This window comes from Neovison vison, chromosome 13 (genome assembly GCF_020171115.1).
Source record: "Neovison vison isolate M4711 chromosome 13, ASM_NN_V1, whole genome shotgun sequence".
Taxonomy (NCBI): Eukaryota; Metazoa; Chordata; class Mammalia; order Carnivora; family Mustelidae; genus Neogale; species Neogale vison.
In genome coordinates, this window is record NC_058103.1 from 132185064 (window position 1) to 132206973 (window position 21910).

The following is a 21910-nucleotide window of genomic DNA, read 5'->3' on the forward strand; positions in this document are numbered from 1 at the left end:
GTGAGGTTTTGCTTCGGATTATGTGTGAAATGGAATTGTTTTACTCGAGGGACACGGCCTTTCAGGTGGAACTGGGCATTTGCCACAGCTCCTTATTTTCTGGCTCATCTGCCCACAAGGGGTCTGAGGCTGGGGCTTGATTCCCAGCCATGGAGCCCATGAGCACAGGGCTCTCTGTGGGCACTGATGTTGCCTGGAATACCTTTCCCCGTCACCACCCCCAAGACAATGGCAACATCCCCCTCTCCCATACGTGCCCTCCTCACTATACTAGTGCCTGTGAAAACCGTAGGCCTCACCAGATTCAGGCACTTGTTTGCGCAACTCCTACCTCGATTCTGATTTATACCAAAGTTAGCTAGATATCACCAATGATAAATGCCATGCACAACCAACCTTGCAGTATTAAACTGGGGGAATGTTTTGAACCTAACTAGAAGTGCACCCCCGTGAGATACCAGGACACTGAGAGGAAGAATTTAACTTGGGTCAGAAAGAGTCCTCCTAAGCTGCTCAGGGAGGAGGGACGGCCCGTGTTGCTGTTGCCCCGAGGGGGAAGCTAGATTGCGGTCCTGATCACACTGGCCCATGGTCAGCACTTGGCTTGGTCTTGTGAGTAGGACCTACAGCAGCAGATCTGCATGGGTCTTTGTAGCCCAGGTGCCCCCTGAGTGCCCGCGATGAGGGACGCTTGCAGGAGGCGTGTTCTGATTGAAAATGAGTAGGTGCTCTTTCTCCCGGGCTGAAGAGCCCCAGTGGCTTGGTTGTGGGGTTGCTGGTGTTAGGGGATGGGGTATGTTTGGAAAACGGCGTGGTGGATAGACTGTTGTTGGAGGCGAGGAAGCCGGGCCAGGAGTGGTCTCTGTGTCTTGATGCCACAGCAGGTCTGAGCTTCTGATGGATTCCCTGGGTTCTGATGCATTTGTTGGGCTTGGCTAGGCCTGCTCTGGGGGTCAGTAGTCCAGAGCATCACAGATAGGAAAGTGGCTTGGGGACTTCCAAAGGAGAGGAAGATTTGGGGTTTCCCAGTGGGGAAGCTCTGTGCCAATTCTGAGGGTAAAGATGAAGACCAGTAGGGGCAGGGTTGGGATATCAGAGCGTCAAGACCTGGGTCTCAAACCACTGTCTTGCCTCTGGGGTGGCAGAGGGGTCCCAGAAGTAGTTGGAACTGCTGTTTGGGCTTCCTGCAAGAGGCTTCTTTTGTAAGTCGATGCAGATGCATTGATCTCAATTTCTAAAGCAGCCTCTGTCCTACCGGTAGGTCGCCGCCCATGAGCCCGGTGCTGTGCAAGGGCAGGAATTCACCTGCCATCGTACTGGGGGGTGTTCTTGTCACAGATGTCCTGGATGCATTCTGCAGTGGCTTTACGGGTAGGGAAGAGGACACATCCCTAACACATTTAAGAGTTGGAACAATCAGCTCCTCTCCAAGGAAGCAGAGGGTGAAATGTCAGTGGAGCTGCTTGACTGTTAATGTGTTTGGGCATAGGAATAAACGAGCAGTTTTCTGAACTTGTCCTCCTCGGCTGTCGGTCTTTAAAGTTCATGAATTTACTTCAGTGCTCTCAATGAGGCCTTTTCCATCCTGTTTAATTTTAGACTCGTAAACATTCGTCGGCCTCAAATAGAGGAGGTGCGTCACCTGCCCTCAGCTGTGACAATGCTGAAGAGTTTGGGGGGATTCTGGGAAGGGAGGAGATTTCGTGGGTAACCAGCAGCAAGGATGGCTTGTAAAGAGGGAGGTTCTTATGGGGAAGGGGTCTCACAATGGCAGTGAAATTCCCATCTTCTGGGAATTTCCCACCCCCCGGTCAAAGGGCTGGTGTAGTCTGTTGGTCCTCTAGGAGCGGTCCACCGTGAAATTGGCTTCTTGAAGTTTATCTAAATGAAATTGGCGTTGTTGTGGCTTTCTGATGGAGCCACGGGGCAATTCTATATTGTGCCTCTAAGGTATAAGGTATTTTTTTTCCTCTGAGCCCAGAAAAGACCTAGTGGGATCTTTATGTATCCTGAAATACTATTAGAGTTTCAAAATCAGCTGCAATAGGCAAGCCGTCTCACGCTCTTTCCGATAGCGCTCACCCATCTGCAGTGTAATGGGACTGCCGTTTAAGTGAGTGTACTCATCGTAATTCCCAACAGCTTCCCTGCGGAAGAGCATATTTCTTCTGTGAGAGAAAAGTGGCAACGAGATGGATATTTTTAAATGTCAATTATGCTAGAATGGATCCGTGTGAGGAGAGCTGCTGAGAGAAGAGACCCAGGTTTATTTATTTATTTTTTTCTACTGCAAAAGAACCATTCTATAACATCAGAATACCAATACCCAGAGTCTGTGCCTGGCATTTCCTCATAGAAGAACTTGGGGAATATGCTTCCACCCTCGGTAAAAGTTTGGGGCTGTGTTCTATTCTCCCCACCCCAGGAGAATTAAATCCTTGGCCTCACTATCGTATGGTATCAATCCTACAAGATCGGTGACTTGGAATTACAGTTGAGCCTTGAACAATGGGAGGTTAGGGGCACTGACTCTCACATAGGTGGAAATTTGCAAATAACTTTTGACTCTCCAGAAACTTCCCTATGAATCCCCTACTGGTGACTGGAAGCCTTCATGATAACTTAAACATTCGATTAACACATATTTTTTATGTTATATGTGCTATATACTGTATTCTTATTATAAGCTAGATAAAAGAAAATGTTACTAAGAAAATCATAAGAAAGAGAAAGTACATTTACAGTTCTGCGGTATATTTATTTTTAAAAAGTATGCATGTCATGCATGGCGGGGGGGTGGGAGGTTGGGGTACCAGGTGGTGGGTATTATAGAGGGCACGGCTTGCATGGAGCACTGGGTGTGGTGAAAAAATAATGAATACTGTTTTTCTGAAAATAAATAAATTGGGGGAAAAAAAAAGTATGCATGTGAGTGGACTCTCACATTTCAAACCCATGTTGTTCAAGGGCCAACTATTTATAAACTTAGTGATTTCCTTGAAGAAATGGTGGGAGAATTAATAAGCTATGTTTAAATCATGGGAAGTGTCAGAAAATATGTTAAGATAGAAGACATTGCATTCGTGGAAATGGTTCCCTGATATGTCAGCATGCTCTTACATGGAAAAGTGCTATGTAAAATCTGACCAAGAGTCATCCTAAAGTATAAGATCCAAAGAAGGCAGTGAAATTCCCAGCTACTAGACCTTAAAAGAAACACAATGCTGGAATGTTAAGGGGAAGCTGGCACAAGGGTGAGACAATGAGATTCCTGATGGATGTTATTTGTGTAGGGTGGTATTTGTGTAGGGAGGACAGAGGGATGGTGAGACAGGATAGTGAGCCTAATAAACTCTCACATGTGCAGGACATAGGAGGTGGCAGAGATGTGTTATTGATCCAATGGGGAAGGATGGAGGACGAATGGTCGTCCACATGGGAAGAGAGAAAATGAGATCCCTACCTCACATCATACACACAAGTAAATGCCAACAGAATTAATGACAAGGAAGGGCAAGATAGTAAAATGTATAGAAGAGATTTTCTGTATGCCCTTGAGGTAGGACAAGGTGAGGCACCCACACACAGGCACAGAAAAGGCTGATTAACTAAACACCAATATTAGCAACTTCTTTAAGAGCAAACACACTATGTGAGGTTAAAAGTGGAGGACAAGGGGCGTTAGAGAGGAGAAGGGAATTTGGGTAAATTGGAAGGGGAGGTGAACCATGAGAGACTATGGACTCTGAAAAACAATCTGAGAGGTTTGAAGTGGTGGGGGGTGGTGAGAGGTTGGGGTACCAGGTGGTGGGTATTATAGAGGGCATGGCTTGCATGGAGCACTGGGTGTGGTGAAAAAATAATAAATAATGTTTTTCTGAAAATAAATAAATTGGAAAAAAAATAAAATAAAAATAAAAATACTTTATTGCTAAAAAAAAAAGCAGAGTATTACCTGAAGTAAATATCTGAGATACCTTTACTGTATGGGATTAGCATTCTGTCTGTATAAGGAACTCTTTCAAATCCATTAGAAAAGAGACAGTATAATTTTAAAAATGAGCAAATAATATGAAGGAGGAGGAGGTGGGATGATAATGCTGGGGAAGCCCGAAGGGTGTATCCATGGATGTTAAGTTACTACCCACGCGTGCTCCTGTGTACTTGAAAAAACTGATAAAGAAGAGGGTTTGTGTCACACCTCGCTCTGTGCCCACACAAACCTCTCTGCTCTTGTGTTGTGTGTCCCTCTGGCAGGGTGATCCTGCTCCTACTTACTAGCTAATCCTCCAACTCAACTGGAGCTGCTGGCTTCCTAGGCTCACCTTTTTATAGATGGTTCTGCATTCGTATCATTGAAATGGTTAAGACTTCTTTTTTTCTTCCCAGCTTTATTGAGGTAAAACCAGTAAGCAAAAAAACCACATCGTGTACGCAGTTTGGTGAGTTTAGACATAGGCGTACACTTATGTTGCATTCACCACTATTCAGGTAATGAACTTATGCATCACCTCCAGAAGCTCCCTTGTGCCCCTTTGTTTTTTGTTTATTTTGCAGTAAGAGCACCTAACCTGAGATCTGCCTTCTTAAACATTTTCTGAACTACAGTCCTGTACTATAACTGTAGGCATTACAGTTCGCAGAGGTTCCCTAGAACTTAGTCATCTTGCCTAATGGAGACTTCCCACACATTCAGCAGCTCCGCATTCCCCCTCCCCTCAGCCCCTGGCAGCCACCATTCTACGTCTACTTCTGTTCCTTTGAAGACTTCAGATATAAGAGGAATCATGCAGTATTTGTCCTTCTGTGATGGGCTTACTTCATGTAGCATAATATCCTCCATGTCCATCTGTCGTGTTGCAAATGGCAGGATTTCATTCATTTTAAAGGCTGAATACTGTTTCCGTGTACATATATACCTCATTTTCTTTATCAGTTCATCTGTTGATGGACATTTGGGTTGTTTCTGTATCTTGGCTGAATGAGGCAGTCTTTGTACACTGGTCTGCCCTGTTGTTTCAACAGAAGTGTCTCTATGAGTCCTTTTTTTGGCTCTGTGTGGCCAATTGCTTTTCTGTGTGCTTCTCCCCATCTTGAAAGACAAGGCTCATGGGCCACCTGCTTTGAGGTCTTTGTTGGACATTGAAGCCCCGTATGTGTCTGCTCTCTGCTTTCCTGCTGTGCTGCTGATCTCTCTGTGGACTTGCAAGCCCGCTTGTTCTGCATCCTTCACGATGTCCTGCCCAGTGCCTAGTAGATAGTAGATGTTCTGGAAGGCTGTGATCATCATATAGCTCTAGTTTCTTAAAGTTCCAGAAGCTCCTTGTCCTCAGCTGTACACGGGGATTCATGGTTTTTGGGGGTGGTTATGAGAATGAACCACATCATGGGTGGAGAGCACATGGCATGTGATAGCTCCCCAATATTATTGGTGTCCTTCCCTGGAGGAGCAAAGGGAGGGCCTGGAGCTGGTCATTATTGGCTTTCAGGCTTGGTATGTGTGTTTTCAAATACTTGAAAGTGCCTGCTCTGACACCTAACTTTTTTTTTTAAGTTGCATGTTAAGACAGAAAAAATTTCATCAACACCTTTTTTAAAAGATGAAAAATGTGTTAAGAAAATAGCGGGATGAGCTGCTACTAGGTTGAGCGCAACATAATTAGTGTGATTAAATTGAAGGAAGTTAGCCATTACTGTATGTAACTTTTTATTAATGACATTCAGATCTAATTAATTAGACCCAGTTCCAATTATAATTACATGAGTATGTAAGCTGGCGTTCTCAAACTGTGTTCTGTGGACTCCCCTGAGATGTTCCTGAAAATAGTAATCTGCATTCAGATGAGGCTGGGGATGTGTTGTGTGTACTGCCCCCTCTTGGAGCATCCCAGAGCGCCATCACAAAGCCTTTTGAAGTCCTGCAAGAAAAGAGCTTACTTAATTCTACTTAACTCATCATTTTCCAAACTGATTTGGACCACAGGTGTTTCTAGATACACAAGGAAGTGCTAGTTGAAGCCAGAACAATTTTTATACCATAGCTTGTGCTTGGACTGGTTGAAAAAGAACATCTATGTTTATGGAATAGTTCCCTAAGTCTTCCAGAGGAGCCCTGCGGGGGTCTCCTCTATTGTAGCTGAGCAGGCTGCCATGAGTGTTGCTTTCATAGAGTCTGGAACCACGAGAGATTCACCTCCTTTCTTGGACAAATCACTTAATGTCCTTTGGTCAGTCTGCAGGGAAATATGGTGGTGTCCCACTTGTCCTTCAAGGTGGCTGTCAAGGTGAAAGTTAACAATTAGAAGTGCCTGGATTGGCTTCTGGGCTGTGGAAGGGCTCCCATGGTTAATAGCAGCCTTGGCAGAGACCCTCACTTATGAGGAAGGCCATGTCATTGACCATACCCTGGTCTCAGGGGTCAGGGAGGAAGCACCACTCATGCCCTGGCAAGGTGTTTATAGGAGATTTGAAAGTATTCATTTTCTCTGACCCCCACCTGCTCCGTGTGGTTGAAAATCCATGTATAACTTTTGACTCTCCAAAAATTTACCTACTAGTAGCCTACTGTTGACTAGAAGCCTTACCAGTAACATAAATAGTTGATTAATGCATATTCTGTATATGTACTGTGTACTGTATTATTACAATAAATAGGCTAGAGAAAAGAAAATGTTATTAAGAAAATCATAAAGAATAGAAAGTACATTAACAGTGCTGTACTGTATTTATTGAAAAAAGTCTACACATAAATGGACCCATTCAGTTCAAACCCATGTTGTTCAAGGGCCAACAACAGTTTGACTGGCTTGACAGAGGAGCCAAAGGATGAGGTAGCAGAGGCCAGACTGTCCTGTTCAGATGGCCACAGAGAACTCTGACAGGACTTCACCAGAGGGCTGACACATAGATGTCTGTTGAAGGCAAGGGGAAGGGCGAAGGCTCAGGTACTAGAGGCTCCTCATATGGTTCCTGAGGAGAGATGAGGTATTTTGAGGAAAGGCTGGGAGGGTGTGGAGGAAGAGCTGGCAGAGCCATGTGGTGGGAGCAAGAGGTGGGAATTCAGAGGGAGAGAAGACCATATTTGAGGTGGAAAAAGAATGGTCGAATTACTACTTCAGGGAGGACCACAGAGCTTTTGAGGGGATGGGGGTGAGGCTGATGAGTCCGGCCCTTAGCCAGGCTGGCTGAGGCCACGGGTAGGGGTGACCTCCATGAGGAGTGGAGGACTGCAGAGGGGAGTGAGGAGTCTGAGAAGAACGTCGGGGAAAGTGGGCGGGAACCAGGAGGGAAGGGTGTCGAGGATTTTCAGTGATGAGGTGGGAGTTGCTGGACCACCATGAAGGATTTTTAAAAAACAGAGAGAGTGGCTGTGGGATTTTTCTTTTGCATGAACACGGATGAAGGAGGGGAAGGAGGCAAGAAGGGAAAGGGGTGGGCACAGAAGGGAACAAGGTATTTTTCTGTGGAGGTGGAAAATTGATTGTTGAGTGCAGTTCACGGATGAGGAGAGAACAGACGCAGCATGTAACAGACAAGCGAGGAGGGAGAATGGAGCCTGGGTGCCCGTGAAGAGAGCTGCTTTCTGGAGGGAGCTAATGGAGAAGACCCTGAGGCCTTTCTGGTCGTGACCTCTGTTCTCTCTGGGAGGCGGGAGTCAAGTCTGTGAGGAGCAGAAAGGAGTCACCATGATGGATGTATGGTCAGCACCTGCGTTCGTCTTTGAACAAATGTCTCCAGAAGTGGAAAGTGTCCTTTGGGAGGCTGGATTTGACTCATCCAGCTTCTGAAAGCAGTTCCCAAAGACAACAGACCTCCACCGCCATTTTGAGCCCTGAAAATGTGGACTATCTGAATGGCCTCCGCAGGTCCTGCCTGAGGAAAACAACACTCGTCAGGGTGTTTGTCTGGCTTTTTTGTCTATACTCGGCCTTGACAGTCTTGACTTCGGGTCCGGTAGCGACGTGGGCACATTGTGTGACAAGAGCTCTGGGATGTTGTTCCAGGCTGAGAGACTTGTCCGTTGCCAAGGAAAATCAGCTCCTGCACGCGACACAGTGAGACTTCATGTCAGAAAATCCATCAGCTCTGGCGAGCGATTAGCTTCGGGATAAATCGTAGCTTCCTTCCCTTCCTTAGGCTTCTGGGGGGATGGGATGGGGGTAGTCTGGAGTTCACCAACCTTAGCTGTGCCCATATTCATTGCTCTGTGGGCGGCTTATTGAATCCAAGGATTCTTTCAGGCGCTGAAGCCACCAGGCTGCCTCTGTTTTCTCTGTGAGGTCCTGTGTTGGCACCACGCAGCCCCCTGCATGGAAGGTACCTTGCAGATGGTTTCACTTCTTCTGCCTGCACACTCCTTCCCCATCTACCTCAGACCCAGAGGCAACAGGAGCAGCCTGTGATTGAGCACAGTGGTGTGCCAGACGTAGAATCAGGCTTCATCAGAGCTCCTTAAACTGTGTAAGCAGATGCGGTGATTTCCATCTTACAGAGAAGAGAGGCTTCTGGGCACGATGTCTTAGGCAAGGCCGGACAGTACGCCGCTGAGCTGGGCACTGTGGGGCACAACATCTCAGCATCGTGAGTGAAGCATGCAGCTCGCCCCTCCTCACCCTCCCTTGCAGACTCGGAGGCACCTGCCTGCCTCCTGCCCTTGGTGCCCACAATCGTGGTTACCGCCCCTCGGCAGGGGGAGGATGCCCAGATGGCCCCGGAGCCCAGCCCTGCTTTGATGGGAAGGTTGCTTTATGACCTGATGCCTCTTTGTTTTCTCATCCAGCAGAGGACTTGGGGAGGGGTGAAGAGGGAGTGTAATGGGCGGAGAGCTCAGATTTGCCAGAGAAATGGGTTCTGGGAATGGATGGGAGTGGTGGATCCAGGACAGTGTGAATGTGCTTAATGCCACTGAACTGGACCCCTAAAAACGGCCTAGATGGTAAATTTTATATTCTGCTTATCTTACCACATTTTGAAAAACAGAAGGAACGCAGCCCTATATCCGTGAATGTTATTAAAAGCACGGGGCTGGTCACAGAGACACTTAACCCGCGGAGGTTCTATCTACAATTATTCTTCACGGCCCTGAGGGCCTGCCTTCCCATCTTTGTGGGACTTGGTGTTCTGTCTCTCCTCTCTCCTGTCACTCGGCTCCACATGTCGTCAAGACTGTGTCTCTGTCCTTCTCCGGCCTGGCCCAGGTAGGAAGCCGTTCTCTGTGGTGCTTTCATCAGGATGGACTCTGTGTGCGTATGTGTGTGTGAGAGAGTGTGAGAGTGTATATAAGTCTTTGTGTGAGTGTATGTGTCTGTGTGTGTGTGTGTGTGTGAGTGAGTCTCTGTGTGTGAGTGCGTACAAGTCGAGCATGTGTCTGTATGTAAGTGTATATGAGGTTTGTGTGACTGTATGTGTGTGAGTGTGTATGAGTCTGTGTGTGTATGCGTCTGTGTCGGAGAGTGTGAATCTGTGAGTGTGAGTCTCTCTCTGTGTGTAAAAGTCTGTGTATGTTTTGTATGTGAGTATAAGTGTGTATGAGTCCAATTTGGTGTCTGTGTCTGAGTATATGTGAGTGTCTCTGTGAGGGCATGTGAGTCTATGAGTGTGAGTCTGTGTGCGCTTGTATGTGAGTGTGAGTCTCTCTGTGTGTATAAGTCTGTGTGAGTATGTGTGTGTATGTGAGTGAGTGTAAGTGTATGTGAATGTGTATGAGTCTGCTTATGTGTCTGAGTGTGAGTCTCTGTGTGAGGGTGTGTGAGTGTGTGAGTGTGAGTGTGCATGCATGTATGTGGGTGTGAATCTCTGGGGGGTGTGTGTGTATGTCTGTGTGTGTAGGGGAAGTAGGCTGGGGCCTTCTTCCAGATGCCGGACCATCAGAAGTAAGACTAGCCTGGGTGCCCTCTCCAGGGGCCTTACCCCTGTGGAGCACCAGGGCCTCAGAGAGAAGGTTCCAGGAAGCCTGACTCACAGAAGTGAGGGCAAGTGTTTACACTGCGGTCCTGCCTGGACAGCAGGCACTGGTGCCTCAGAATAGAATCTGAAGGAAAACCTTAAAAGATGAGCCCTTGCCCATAATATGGCGGCTTCTCTAGTCTCCTCTGAATTGCATTCCTCTTCCTTCCCTGTAACAGTCCACACCCCATAATGGCCACTTGGACTTACTAAGAAAGTTGACTGAAAGCAGGAGGCGGTGCTGGAGACTCACCTTGTCAGAGCCTCTGTTGATTGCATAGTGCGCAAAACCAGCAATAGAGACCATATTGTTTTTTTCAAATATGTTTTTCAACTTGGCTAAATGAACAGAAAGTATAAAAATCCTGTGTTTCAAAGTGAATACATCTGTGTAACTCTCATCCCATGAAGAAAGGAAAGCATCTCTAGAAACCAAGAATCCCCCCTCGCCTTCTCTCCTAGCCGCATTCCCACTTACCCCAAAGTAACCAGAATCTTATCGCCAAATTCTATTGTTGCTAATTTTTGAATTTTTGAGTAAATGAATTTCTACAGCTTGTACCCTTTTGTCGTAGCTTCCTTCACTCAATGAGAATCATGCCTGGTGTTGAGTGGGCAGTAGCTGATGGGTTTTCACTGTCATGAAGTTGCATATTGTGTAAATATACTGGAATTTACCCACTCTACTTTTGATGGAAATTTGGATCTTTTCCAGTTTTTGGTCATTATTGCTGCTGGGAACATTCTTATATGTTTGGTGCACACGGGTGATGGCATTTCTGTTGCTGTACTTAGGGGTGGAGTTGGTGAGTCATAGGGCATGGGTATGTTTATATTTTAGTGGGTCATAGGGCATGGGTATGTTTATATTTTAGTGAACACTACCGATGAGTTTTCTGAAGTGGTTTTAATAAATTTCACCCCCATGTAAGTGTAAGAGTTTTAGTTGTTCCACATCCCTGTGTGTTGCCATTTTGACATTGATTCTGGTGGATGCAGAGTGGGATCCTGTGGTTCTAATTTGCATTTCACTGAAAACTAATGATGTAGAGTATGTTTTTTAAAAAATATTTTTGTAGTTCCTCTGGGTATCTTCTTTTGTAAAGACCCACCTTCCTGTGCGAGTCCTTGGCTCGCTTCTCTGTTGGGTTTTCTTTCTCTTTGTGCTTTGTAGGATTTCTTTACATGGTCAGTGCCTGATGACGTTGTTAGATGCCAGCATTCCATATATTTCCTTCGTCTCCCTTTCCCACTTTTAGTGGTATCTTTTGGTGAAGAGAAAGCCAAGCTTGTGAATCATTTCCTTTAAGGTAATTTCTTCTTGTGCCTTGTTTAGGAAATTTATGCATACCCAAGAACATGAAAACATTCTTCTCCTTCTAAAAGCTTTATTGTTTGAACTTTCACTTTTAGATCTAAGTCCACTTGGAGTTGATTTTTTCATATGGTGTGAGGTAGACATTGAGATTCAATTTTCTTCCAGTGGAATAAAGGTCTGACTCTGCCTTTTGGTGTTTGACTGCTGGCTACTTTCAAACCCTACCTCCTGCTTTTCTTTCTGCCCACCTGTGGGAAAGCTAGTCAGAAAGCTGGCATATAATCTTGAGTGGTTATGGTGGGAAGTTTAGACAACATCATCCTAAGCCTCCGTATGCACACTCCTCTGTGGCCTAACCATCATGGCCACTCAAGACATTTTTGGACTGGCTTTTGTGCCTGCCATATTCTCCCCAGAAAGACCAGTCTGTGAGTCATTCATCTCTTCATACCCTTTTGATAACTGCTGAATCACCAATCTCAACACCCAAACCAATTTTGTATGGGAAGGTAGATCCCATGCTCTGTGTTGTGATCACAACACACTACAATATTCCAAAGTGTGTGTGTGTGTGTGTGTGTGTGTGACTCTGTTCAGCTCTGCAGGTTTGTTGGTCTATCCTTGTACCAGTACCACCAATACCACAATATCTTAATTACTGTGATTTTATAATAAGTATTTACTTCTGCTCCTTCAGTTTTTTTTCTAGATTATCTTGTTGTATTGGGCCCTTTGCATGCCTATATAAAATTTAGAACCAACCATTCCATCAATTTCTATACAGACACTTGCTCACAAAATCCGACTGAGATTTTGATGTGAGTCCTTTGAATTATAGATGCTTTAAGGGGAAGTTGATACCCTTATAATGTTGTCTTCCAAACTCTGAACCCGTCATTTATTTCTCTTTGAGTTTAAATTTTCCTGATACATTATACAGTTTTATATGTACAACATCTTCTGTTAGATTTCTTCCGAGGTATTTGGGTATTGTTTTGTTTGCTGTTGTTATTTCTGTCCAAAGTGTTTTTTTTTTAATTCTGTATTATAATTGCTTTCCACAGGTGTTTATAAATGTGATTGTTTCTTATGCATTTCCCTTATATTTAGCAACTCTCTTAAATTCATTTGTTAGTTATAATAATTTATTTGTACGTTCTTTTAGATTTTCTACATGTATAATCATGTTGCCTCTGAATAATGAGAGGTTTTTTTTGTTTGTTTTGTTTTTTTTCCTTTTTGTACTGATTACAAGCCCCTGTTCAATAATTCTCCTCTTGGGGGAAAATCTTTCAGTATGTCACTTTGAATTAAACTTGTTGCTTTCAATTTTTTTGTGAATAGTATTTACAAGGGTAAGAAAACTCCCTTTTGGGGCGCCTGGGTGGCTCATTGGGTTAAGCTGCTGCCTTTGGCTCAGGTCATGATCTCAGGGTCTTGGGATCGAGTCCTGCATCGGGCTCTCTGCTCAGCAGGGAGCCTGCTTCCTCCTCTCTTTCTCTCCCTGCCTGCCTCTCTGCCTACTTGTGGTCTCTCTCTGTCAAATAAATAAATTAAATCTTTAAAAAAAAAAAAGAAAGTTCCCTTTTATTTCTAGCTTGCTACGGATTTATCATGAATGGGGTCTGAATTTTATCAAATACTTTTTCTGCATCTAACAAAATCTACAAATATTTTCCCTTTAATTAATGTGTTGAATTATCTGATTGATTTTTGAATATTAAACCAACCTTGCATTTCTGGACTAAATCCCACTGATTTCTGTTATGATATAATCTTTATGTATAAGTCTTTTTGATTTAATAATTTCTAATAGGTTTTTTTTTTGGCAGCTGTGTTTAACAGGGATTTTCCTGTAATTTTATTTTCATATAATGTCAAGGTCAGGTTTTGGTGTCAAGATCATGATGACTTTATGAGTTGGGCAGTATTTCCTCCTTTTATGTTCCCTGGAATATTGAGAGGCAATGTTAATGTTTTCCTTTCTTTCTTCCTTTCCCTTTCTCCCTCCCTTCCTTTCCTTCCTTCCCTCCTTTCTTCCTTCCTCTCTTTCTTTCTTTCACATTTTTAAATTTATTCATTTGAGAGAGCACTCCAGCACATAAGCAAAGGGAAAGGTCAGAGGGAGAAACAAACTTACCTCTGAGCACAGAACCCCTTATGGACCCTGATTCCAAGGCATTGAGATCATCACTCACGCCGAAGGCAGACACCCAATTGACTGAGCCACCCAGGGGCCCTCTTTTCTTTCCTTCCTTTCTTCCCTTCCTTTCCTTTCCCTTTCCCTTCCTTCCTTTTCCTTCCTCCCTTCCTCCATCCCTTCCTTCCTTCCTTATTTCCTTTCTTCCTTCCTTCCTTCCCTTTGGATTTCTTTTTTTTTTTCAATCTGGTGTCAGTTTTGCTAAGTTGTGTTTCAGGAAGCTGTACTTCCTGAATGTATAAACATTGTCACAATTGTTTGTGTAATTTATAATGTCCATCATTATCTTTTACAAATGATATCTACCTTTTCATTTCTGATATTGTGATTTGTGCATGCTGTCTCTTCCTACCTTCCATTTCCACTTTTATCAGTCTTGCTAGGGATTTATAAATTTAATATTCCCGTGGGGCACCTGGGTGGCTCAATTTGTTGGGTGCCCAACTCTTGGTCTCGGCTCAAGGCTTGATCTCATGGTCCGGAACCCCACCTCAGGCTCCATTCTCAGTGAGGAGACTGCCTGAGATTCTCTCCCTCTTCCTCTGTCCCTCCCCCGACCTGAGCTTACACTCTCTTTCTTTACTTAAATGCATTTTTTTTAAAAAAGAAGGTAAATGGGTCAGAGGGAGAAACAAAGTAACCTCTGAGCACAGAACCCCTCATGGACCCTGATTCCAAGACTCTGAGATCATCACTCGAGCCAAAGGCAGACAGCGTTATCTAGATTATTTATGTTTACATCTTTTTCATTTTCTAATAAAGGAATTGGAAGTTACAAATTTCCCTGTAAACCTGCTTTAGCTATAATCTACTACTTTTAATTATTATGGTTAAAAAACACATAAGAAAGAATTTGTCATTTTTAAGTGTATAGTTCAGTAGTATTAGCTATTCACATTGTTGTGAAACTTATCCCTGGGACTTGTTTTATCCCTCAAATCTGAAATTCTGCACCCATTAAATAGTAACATCTTTTTTCCCCTTGTCCCCAGCTCTGGCAACCCCCATTCTACTTTCTCTATCTATGAAATGACTATTCTAAGTGCGCCCCATATAAGTGGAATCATACAGTATTTATCTTTTTGACTTGCTTTTTTTTAGCTTAGCATAACATTTCATACATGCTGTACCATATGTCAGAATTTCCTTCCACTTTAAGGCTGAAAGATATTTCATTGTATGTAAATGTCACACTTTCTTTGTCCATTCATCCACTGATGGACACTTGGATGGCTTCCACCTTTTGGTTGTTATGAAAAGTAAAGCTATGAATATGAGTATGTAACAATATTTTTGATATGTTGTATTTCCATTAATCTGTTCAAATGTTTTCAATTTTTTAAAATATTCTATTTACTTATTAGAGAGTGAGAGAGCATGGTGGGTGAGCTAGGAGTAGCAGAGGGAGAAGGAGAAGCAGGCTCCCTGATAAGCAGGGAGCCTGATGCTGGGCTCGATCCCAGGACCCTGGGCTTATGACCTGAGCTAAAGGCAGATGCCTAGCTGGCTGAACCACCCAGGCATCCTAAATATTTTTAATTTTTATAACTGTTTTATTCTTTGATATGTGAGTTATTTCAAAGTGGTTTATTTGCAAATGTCTGCATATTTTCTAGGCACACTTTTATTGTTTATTTCTTGCTTAATTATACTGTAGCCAGAAACATATCCTTTATGATTTTTAACATTTAAATTTTGCTTAGACTCATTTTAGATTTGCCCACCATATGATTAATTTTGATAAAATTTTCTGTGTGTACTTGTGTGTAGTTTCTTGGTGCAATAATTTACATACATCAACAGGGAAAATTTTGGTAATTATGGTGTTCACATCCATTTCCATTCTGACTCTTTTCTGCTTGTTATATCATTTACTAAGAGAAGTGTGTTAAAGTATCCCACTGTGATTTTAGATTTGTCTTTTTATAGTTCTGTCAATTTTCCCCTTCATACATTTTGAGAGCATATGACTAAATACATATAAATTTAGAATTTAAATTTGGAATTTATTTCTAGCAGGTTACCCTATGTTTTATTATGAATTACTTCCTTTTTCCCTTAGAAATGTCTTTTTCCTAAAGTCTACTTTGTCTGTCATTATAACTACACCAACTTTCTTTAAACTATTTTTTTTAACTTTAGAATAGTTTTAGATTTACAGAGAAATTGGATAGATAGTAGAGGGAGTTCTCATGTATCCTATACCCACTGTTCCCTCTTGTTAACATCTTATAATAACAGGGTACATGGCAAGCAGTAAACCAGTATTAATACATTATTATTAACTACAGTTTGTCCTTCATTCGGGTTTTCTTAGTTTTTATCTAACATCCCTTTTCTGTTCCAGGTTTTCCATTTAGGATACTACATTGAACTTAATCTTCATGTCTTCTTAGGCACTTTTAGATTGTGATAGCTTCTTAGACTTGGCTTGTTTCTGATGACCTTGACAGCTTTGAGGAGTACTAGTCAGGTATAAACTATGCTGCAATTTAGGTTTGTCTAGTTTCTTCCTAATGGTTATACAGGAGTTAGGGGCTGTTGGTCAAAAGAGTGCCTAGGGAAAAGCAGCCTTTTCATCATATCAAATCAAGGGTACATAATGTATCACTCTTATTAACCTTGATCACCTGGAAGTTATGTCGCATCTCTATGAGGGGCAGTAGCTAACAAATTATGTGGAATTATTGTACACAGATTGGTCTCTTCTCCCTTTTTTATTGATATGTTCATTTATTTAATTTGTCTGTAACAGAACATATGTTATGTTTCCTAACATATCCAACATATCCAAATATCAGACTCCTTTTTCTTTTCCCCCTTCTCTCCAGGAGTTTGGTTCCTCAGGTTCTCATTGTGTTAGTAGCCCTAAACTACAATTTCTTGTATCCCCAACCTTGTAAGATTGCCAGAAGTTCTGTTTAGTCCTTTTGCTTATTAACCACCACTTCCTGCTCGATTTTTAAGTCTCTTGGCTTCTACCAGTTATGAATCCACAAAAATGCCTTGGTGAGAAGAGCTGCACAAAATGCCGAGTTTACTGCAGTTATATTTTCTTGCTTGTCATGGGGCACCTGGGTGGCTCATTTGGTTAAGTGGCCAACCCTTGATCTCAGCTCAGGTCTTGCTCTCAGGGCTGTGAGTTCAAGCCCCACATTGGACTCCACACTGGGCATGGAGCCTAACTTAAAAAACATTTTTTTCTTGCTTGTCAGGATCTCAGCCCCTCCAGTCCTAGTTGTCTTGGCATCACTCTGATGTTTCCATAGAGATTTTTTTAAAATGTCATCAAGAGTTTCTGGTTTTGCTTGGTGAGTGAATTAGTCTGGCACAAGCTGGTGCATCATAGAAGTAGCATTGATCAGGCATCATGCTTTTTGCTTTAATCCACTATGTCATGGTTAATGATGCCTCATAATATTTGAAGATCTGGTGCTTTGCTCTCAGTCATCAGATATCCTAAGTAATGCAGATTTTATATGTCACTTAGGAAAATGAATCATTCTGTACATATCCTTTATCTATACCCGTAGTCACAAGGGCTGTCAAAAAGGATGTCTTCTGACTTCTTCTCAAGGTAGGGGGGGAAAATAATGACCTTGGAAGAAGATAGACTTCATCACAGAAGTTTATGGTGAAAGGAACAGATGGGGAGAGCTGTGTGAAATGAACTTTTCAGTCTTGGGGACCTAGCAACAGTGCAATTACTGATGCAAATTTTTGGTTTAATCTTAAAAACATTAAGCCTCTCTGTATGGTTAAGAATGGATTAGTGTGAGGACATCACTTCCAAGATGAAGTCTGTGCCTCACATTAGGGTATCTGGCAATGACAGTGTATGTTTCACTAGATGAATCTTCACTATGTGAGATATTCCATGTATGCTCTTGCCAAGCCTTGCCTCTGCCACCCCTGTACTTGGGCTGGATATTTTCCCACCCTTTCAGTTTTGCATATTCTGTGGTTCTGAAGAGCAGCTGTGTTCCTTTATTTTCACCCACAATGGAATACAACCAAATCATTGAAAAAGTCTCCACAGATTGAGTTATCCACGAACTGATGCCATTGTAGTATGATCATTCAGTTAGGCACAAATCCATCTCACTTTGTCACATCCAATATAACATAGTTCGGTTTGACCCACAAGAATGTTGGGAAGGACCTGTCATGTATCTTGTTGAAACCCAGGTGCATTCTCTTTTCAGGATCTTCTTTGCATATGTCTCTATCAGAGAGAGAAATGGGACTTATTTCACAAGCAAATGGTTAACTCTCACAATGGCTACTTTTCTTAAAGGTAATCACAAACCAGCCCTTTAATAAGTGCATTTTAGAACTTCGCTGTCCAGTATGGCAGTCACTAGCCATGTGTGGCTGTTTCTATTTAATTTAAATTAATTAAAATGAAGCAAGTTAAAACATCAATTTCTCAATGAACTAGCCACATTTCAAGTGCTCAAAGCCTACTATATTGGGCAGCACAGATAAAACACTTCTATCATTGCAGAAAGTTTTATTGAACAGCTGTTCTAAATCTTGATTCTAGAATCAGATTCAAGTCCACCAGCCTACACATTGCCCTGTCAGGATTTGATAGTGTCACAGACATCTGCATGGTACTTTCCTGTAGACACTCTTTCTCACCGGTCTTCTTTCTCACATTTCCTCTAAAACTCACCATCAACAGTAACTCTGTTCCTCCTTCGCCCAGATCTGTCTAGCAGGTGGGACTTGGGTAGCTATGGACAACCTTTTTGGCTTTCAAGGAAGTTGCATAAAAAATGAAAGTAAGTCATGTCTGATATTCAAGGATATGTGCCTGATTTGTGTCCTGTTGGTGTTTATGTGACTGTCACTCTTGTTAATAACTATATATTACTTGTCCAGGATGCCTATTTCTAATCCAAGAGAGGTGAGACGCATGCTCTTGGAGAAATCAGCCACGTTGTCTTATTCTGTACGTAGATGCCATTGAGGGCAGGTACTGTGAGGACCCTGTAAAGTGAGTGTTTGGGGTCCTCAGTTATGTCTTCTACAGCGTCCTTAGTAAAAGTGATTTTCCTGTTTTAAAAGGCAAAATGTCCCCAACTGTCCTAGGGCAAGGACCTCAACTGCTAGTCGGTAGCGCCTCTCCTGTCCCATGCCTCGCTGCCACCCCAGGATTGACACTCACCAGTTTGGTTTGCTAGTAGATGGTAAGGGCGGATGGAACTATCTCAGGACCCAGACCCTGGACAGCATTGTTAGTGGTAGAACTTATTTTCATATCAGGAAGAAAAAAAACTTTCTTAATTGAGAGAATACATTTTTTTTTTTTTTTTTTTAAGGAGTCATCAGGCAAGCTCAGGAAGATCCGCCCACTGTTTGGAAGATTTGCTTGCTCGGTGGTGTCTGCACCCAAGTAGCAGATCGTGAGTCAGAGATGTGAGGGGACAAGGGTGTAGGAAGACCTGGAAGGAGGAGCTCTGGGCTGGGAGGCAGGGACACCCATGCTGTGACCTTAGGCAGGTCATTGCAGTGTAGAGTCTCGATTTCTCCCCTCACCCCTTCTGTTTTCACAGAGTTATTGTGACGACTGGGAGCACTGTCAGACATTTTACCCATATCTCTCTGGTCCTCAGAATACCCATGTAAGCTCGTATTAGCCTTCATTCTAGACGAGTCACCTGGAGCATAGAAAGCATGACTGTCAGCATGAACTCTTAGTAGACATTCATGCCTGTTCTTTTGGTTCCTGGGTCCAGACTTTTCCTCCATAGGATCTTAGATGGGTGGGGAAGGTCTCTTAGCCTGTAACACTTCCCAGTGATGTGGAGATGGCAATGCCAGCTTCTAACCTGAAGGTGGCGCATGAGCACGTGATGCCAGTGGCAGTGTGCCCTGCAGAGGACTGGTTGAATTCCTATGATCGCAGCTCCAAGAAAAGTATCCGTGGAAAACCAGGAACCACTGAAATGCATTTCCACTCTATGGTGGACACTGTGACTCAGGTCGTGGGTTTGGTGGTAGAGAGAAGTGGCTCTTCTTTCTGTCCATGGGGTCCCCATCCCCCATGTGCTGTTGGGTTTCAGTGTCTCGTCTTACCCTCCCTGGACTTCTGTCCCTCCCTGGTTTCCTCTTTGCCTGTGTCTCCTCATTCTCTGTTTCTCTCTCCCTGCATTCTATCTCCCTGTCTTTCTCCCACTACCCTCACCCTTCATACTTCAACAAGTTCCTTTCTCCAGGTTATGCTTACTAAATAAATTCAGTGGTTAATATACTTAGGTTTCTTTCCAAGAAAGACAATCGAAAGGTCTGTAAATTCTGACTACAAGAAGAAGATAAGGAACCCAGGCACACAGCACTTCTGAGGAAGGGAGGGTTGGGTCCTGGAGCAAACGGTTTGGGTCGTGTGTTTGCGCAGCGTGTGTCTTACCTGCCTACAACTGAGAAACCTGGGAATTCAATGCTCTGGTTCCCTGAGCTGGGGCATCTCAGTGGCTGAGCTCGAAAGAGAATCAGAGCCCAGAGTGGACTCACCCAGCCCTCGGTTCAGTTCTGAGAAACTTCCTTTTATTTTCTAGTTGATAATTTCCTTCTCTCTTTTCTCCCTTTCTGGAATTCCCATTTGGCTGATGTTGGACCTCCTAATTTCATCCCACGGATCTTGGTCTTCTGTAGTTTTCCATCTCCTTTCTGTGCTGCTTTTTGGGATATTTCTGACTTTATCTTTGAATTCCTGTAGTGAGATTTTTATACTCTCTCACACTTTTAATTGGAAATTGAAGAGGTCTTTCTGCTCTGTCATCATTTCTTTTTTGTAGCACCCCACGATCAGTTTTGGGGAGCAGTATCTTCTTATATTTGTTGATGGCATTAACTACTATTTTTTTCTTTTTTCTTTTTTCTTTTTTCTTGAGAGGGGGGAAGGAGAGACAGAGGGAGAGGGAGAGGAAACTCTCAAGCAGACTCCCTGCTGAGTGTGAAGCCTGACTTCAGGCTTGATCTCATGACCCGAGATCATGCCCTCAGCTAAAATCAGACACTCAGCCAACCGCACCACCCAAATGCCCTTATTTATTTATCTTTGGCAGTTTCTCCTGTTTGCTGCTTTCTCATTGTTTCGTTTGGTTTCCTTGCACTTGCTTATCTGGATTTTTCTTTTCCTGTGTGAAGCCTTCCTCCCAAATCTGTGATCCTTGATCCCCAAAAGTGGATTGGAATCTCTGTTTGCACCTGTGGCTTCATATTATAAGCCAGGGAGCATTAAAAAGCACCAGTCCGGCAGCGGGGGCAGGGGAGGGGTTCCTGTCCCAGGCCAGTTGGCTCAAGATCTCATGGAGTGGGGTATTGATAGATTGATGGATAGAGATATGCAGATAAAGACACAGATTTCAACTCACCAGTCATTCTGATGTTCAGCCAGAGCCGAGAACCACTACTTCACTGGTTGCCCTTTGGGGTGACAGTGCTGGTTCTTTCAAGAGTTAGCTCATCTACCACGTGTTCAAACCAGTCTAGAGCTTTTTAACGCACTGGGTGCCTAGGAGACTTTGATGGCATCCACATGCTTTTCCATCTTTCTGCACCTTTGGCAGATTTCAGAGTGGGACTGTTCAGTGCTTTAAGTTACCCTCCCTGGGTAAGCTCCGGTGTCTGGGGGGTGGACAGGCAGTCCCTCTGCCAGACGCGTCTGTACAACTGCAGTAGGAAATATGGGAAGGAAGCAGGTCAGTCCAGCTGGGAAGAGTGGGATCTAGGTGGGGTGATCTGAGGCTGAAGTGGCCAGTGAGCAGCCCCTGGCTGGGGCATGGACCAGGATCTGTGGGAGAGGCTTCAGGAGTTTTGGTCTTTGGGCTCTGGTGAGACGAATCCTCCTTGTCCTCAGTGCTGGGAGAAGAGTGGAGGCCAGGACTAGCGGGATATGGTGTATCAATGTCAATTTATCTACATCAGTAGTAAAAAGATGCCATGGTTTGAGAGTGAAGACACAATGGGAAAGACTGGACTGTGGAGGACTAGTGAGACAGGTGGCCAGGCCTTGGGCCACCGTCCCTCACTGTCTTGGGACCTGGCCTCAGCCATGCCTCTTCTTGGAGTCTGGGCTTCTTCTTCTGGGAAGAGAAGGTCTCCTGATGGTCCCTGCCTTTGCAAGAGAGTAAATGGGCTGGTGCATGTGGGGAAATGGGGTTATAGGCTGGGGTGCGCTATAGATGAGGCTGGATCACAAGGCGCCAGTTGGTGTTTTTTGTTATCTCAGTGTTTGTGGTATAACTTTCCATCATGCAGTAGAGATCAAGTTTGCTCTTGAGGCATGAAGATGGAGGGGAGAAGGAATAAGCAGAAGACAGGGCGCTCTCGAGGCTGCCCTCTTACTCATGGTGAACTGGGCGGAGGGATGCTAGGTCCGTGGTGAGAGGGCCCCAGGGTATCCCCTGACTTATCCTCCCCTCTCCCTTTTTACCTGT

At 43.8% G+C, this 21910-nt stretch overlaps 1 protein-coding gene across 3 annotated transcripts in view; it reads left to right on the plus strand.

Moving 5' to 3' along the window:
- The window catches only part of APBA2 (amyloid beta precursor protein binding family A member 2), a 197344-nt gene that overhangs the window by 69104 nt on the left and 106330 nt on the right, over positions 1–21910 (plus strand). Inside the window, exon 1 of one of the 3 annotated variants that reach the window (XM_044231805.1) lies at positions 18856–18874. The exons of the other annotated variants lie outside the window; for them this stretch is intronic. The gene's annotated coding sequence lies outside the window, so the exon portion shown is untranslated. Of the gene's footprint in view, positions 1–18855; positions 18875–21910 lie in introns of those variants that run through there. 3 annotated transcript variants of the gene reach the window in all.